A 4294-nucleotide genomic window follows, 5' to 3' on the forward strand; every position below is an offset into this window, starting at 1 on the left:
CTTGGTAATATTTCTTGCTCTGAAATATACATCGTATTATATTAATAAAGAAACCCTAGGTTTTAAAAATGTTGTGTGACATATATTTTCCATCTTTTTCATTGAACCTATCTCTTTATATTTGCATTGCTGTGGTTCAGTTAGCGTATAATTATCTTGCTTTTTATCCAATTTAAAAGTCTCTTTTTTTTGTTTTTTGAGACAGAGTCTCGCTCTGTCGCCCAGGCTGGAGTGCAGTGGTTGGATCTCAGCTCACTGCAAGCTCCGCCTCCCGGGTTCACGCCATTCTCCTGCCTCAGCCTCCCGAGTAGCTGGGACTACAGGCGCCCTCCACCATGCCCAGCTAATGTTTTGTAGTTTTAGTGGAGACGGGGTTTCACCATGTTAGCTGGATGGTCTCGATCTCCTGACCTTGTGATCCACCCACCTTGGCCTCCCAAAATTTTGGGATTACAGGCATGAGCCACTGTGCCTTTATTGAGGGTTTTAGAAATATGATTACATATCTTAGTGTGCTTTTTTTTTCTCCTTAGAGTTTTTTGATTGTCTCAGTTTGTGGCTTTGTAGTTTTTTTCTTCAAGATTAGTAGCATTAAAAATTTTTGGCCATTATTTTTTCTAATTATTTTGTGCTCTCTATTCTCTTTCTTCTCCATGTACACTACTGACACATATTTATACTGCGTAATATTATCCTGCAGGTCATTGATGCATTATTCATTTCTTTTGTAGGCTCTTTTACCTCAACATTTCATGTGGATACTTGATAGTCTCTTTTTGTCATGGAAGTTGAGTATTCCTAATCCAAAAATCTGAAATCCAAAATGCTACAAAATCCAAAACACTCCAAATCTGAAACTTTTCAGCACTGAAATGACACTGAAAACAAATGCTTATCCAGGCATTTTGGATTTGGGATTTTCAAATTAGGAATGCTCAACCAGTAAGTATAATGTAAGTATTCCCAAATCTGAAAGAAATCTTAAATCCAAAAACCACTTCTGGGTCCATGCATTTTGCATAAGTGATGCTCACCTGTATTTCTTTTGAATTATATCTCTGCATTTCACTTTGAATATCCTCAAGTTTCCTAACCATCTCTACTTCAGTTTCTAATATGTTATTAATTCCATCTAGTATGATTTTTATCACACACAGTTTTCATCTCTAGAAGTTTAATTTTAGTGTTTTAAAAACTTGTTCTCTCCTCATCATATTCATGGGTTTCTCTATCTTCTTGAAAGATAGCTTATATTTGTAATAGTTGATTTTACTTACTTGCCTACTAATTCTATAATTTATGTCATTTCTGAGTCAGAAACTATTCACTAATTTTCCTCCTGGTTATGAGTTATATATCGTTTTGTTTTTTGAATGCTTATAAAGTAGTTATTTGATTCCAGAATTATTAATTTTACCTTGCTGGCTGTAAGCTTTCATTTTTTCTATAAATATTGCTGGGCTTTATTCTGTGGTACAATTAAGTTTCTTGCTTTCAGCATAATCTTTTCAGGATTTGTTTTCGAACTTCCTAAGAGTGAGTCTATAATAGCTTTTAGTCTATATTTAGTGTTTGGTCTCACAAATGAGGAAAAACAGTTCTGAGGACTCTATTCAATAAGGTCTAATCTATTAGGAGAATTTTTTGCTGTAGCTGATGGGATCATGTACATTTACTTTAGCTGATGGGATCTGTGTACATTCCAGTATTTGTATTGTGACATTTTATTGTTGTTCTTTCCGTGGCTTTGGGTCACTTTTTTCACATACATGCACGAAATAGTACTCAGCCAAAGGCTTGAAGGGACCCTTCTGCAACTCCCGGAACACACTCTCTCTCTGTGTGTCTCTTTGTGTAACTTTTTCCTCTTGAGTATTCTGTCTCTCTCATTCCAGCCAGGTTGTTCTCTTAGAACCATATTTTTTCTTTATAATTTAAAAGGCTGATTCTTCCACTCTGTGCTGTGCCCAGAAACACTCTTCAGACAGTAAGATGAGTTAATTGTAGATCTCTCTTCATTTGTTTCTCTTATCTAAGGGATGACTTTGCTGCCAGTTGTCCAATGTCTTAAAACTATTGCTTCCCATATTCTGCCTCATTTTTTAGTTGTTTAAAATGAGACAGTGTCTCATAACTCAATCATAGCTCAGAGTGGAATTTTCTAAGGGTGTATGTTAGACACCATTAATTTAAGTAAGGTCTAGTTTTTCAGTTTCGTTTTTGATGTTAATGTTTTTGTCTCTTATTTTTTTCTTAGAAACTATGTGTAATCTAAGATTCTAAGGGTGTTCTCATATATTTATTTCTATAACTGTATTTTTCACATTTACATTCATGATCTATTTCACATTAATCTTTATAATAGCATTGATGGTGATTTAATCTGGGATTATTTTATTTCAACCTATAAAATTACCTAAACTTAATTCTGAACAATCCAATAATTTTTTGACAGTTTATTTGCATTTATTTCTGTCTGTCCTTTAATAGACAGCATTAGAAATTTTCACTCTTGGCTATAATGGAGTAAGACAGATTGCATTTACTCTCCTACTTTACACAACTAGAAAAATATAAATATATATATATAAGTTGATTATTTACATTTAAAAAACAGATGATGTTTATTAGCTCAATTCCATTCACTCATACTTTGTATAGAGCCAAGAGTTCTCTAGATCTAAGTAAATTATCTACTTTTTTTTTTTTTTTCCTTTGAAGCCCAGTCATTCTTTTTCTCAATCTAGTTTAATGAAATTTCATTTGGCTGTATTTTAGTTGACCATATGGATCTTCCAAAAACGTTAATTGTTGAAACAAGTCCTATTTATCTTTAGTTGCATTAAAAATTTATATTTATCATAAATTGAGTGGTTTAATATATTTTTATGTGCTTAAGAGCCACTTTATTTCTCTTACTTTTTTGTGTACCATTTGTTTATAAATTTTGGCAATATTTTTATGTCTTAATTTTTGATATTTTATTTATTAATTTATAGTAGCTCTTTGTATTTCAAAGAAAATAGCCCCTTGGCTCTGATATTAGTTGTAGATATTTTAAATTCCTATTTAAAAATAAAATGTTAAATAAAATAACCTCTTTAGTATTAGTTGTAGATATTTTAAAATATTATTTATATTGTAACTTTTCTTTAAGTGTGCCTACAATTATTGTAGGAGAAAAATGGAAGTAAATAAAGAAATTTGAGAAATTTGAGGGCAACTATTAAAGATACTGGGATTGAACACTAAAGGATCAGAAAGATGCCTTATGATACTTGCAAAGGTTTTGGAGTCAGACTATGTAGGTTTCAATCTGGGATCTACCTCTTATATTGTAGGTTTAGACAAATTGCTAAATGTTACTTGTCCCAATCTTCTCATCTACAAAATGGAAAAATTATTGCACAAGACTCATGGAAAAACAACTTTAACATGGATCATTGAATGTGCTTTGTCAGCTATTTATGAGTGCTATTTATGTTAGCTATTTATAAGTGCTTCTTGTATACTGAAATTTCACATAGGGGAAGATGTCAGAGGAATAAAATCTTAGATTTAAAAATTCTTAAAATATCTTTCAGAATAAAAATTTTTGAAGCTGACTTTAAATTGAGTTAAGGCTGCCAAAATACTATTATAAAGGGTATTTTAAAATCTCCCTCAATTGAATAATTGTATGATCTAATTTAAATAGCCTAACTGTTTTATCTCAGGGTTTTATTGGCATAAAAGAGATTCAAATTATTATCACTGTCATTCTTACTGTCATTTGCTTTATCTAAATAGTCATTTCAGACTAGCAGTGTAATAGAGAAACTCTGTTGAGAACCTCATTCCAATTGTAGGCTATTCAAAACTTACTAAAAATGCGTTTCCTTATCTTTTTAATACTTTGTCATAATCAAAACTTTGAAGATTAATTTTAGCCACAATATAATATAAACATTAATTAGTATGTAATACCTTTTACTTTATTTTTCATAGTTTTTTTGTTCACAATTGTGGATTGTAAAGTATGCTAATTACCAGGGTAAATGTCAGATGAATCACAAAAACTGGCTTTAGACACTGATATTATTAATTCGTGTAACTAATTTAGCCATATGATAGCCCCTTCCTACTGTGATAAACACTGAGAATTACATATTTGGCACCCTATTGTAATCTTATTATAATCTTTTTTTAAAAATTAATTTATTATTATTATACTTTAAGTTCTAGGGTACATGTGCATAACGTGCAGGTTTGTTACATATGTATACTTGTGCCATGTTGGTGTGCTTCACCCATC

Source organism: Mandrillus leucophaeus, unplaced genomic scaffold, assembly GCF_000951045.1.
Source record: "Mandrillus leucophaeus isolate KB7577 unplaced genomic scaffold, Mleu.le_1.0 Scaffold877, whole genome shotgun sequence".
NCBI lineage: Eukaryota > Metazoa > Chordata > Mammalia > Primates > Cercopithecidae > Mandrillus > Mandrillus leucophaeus.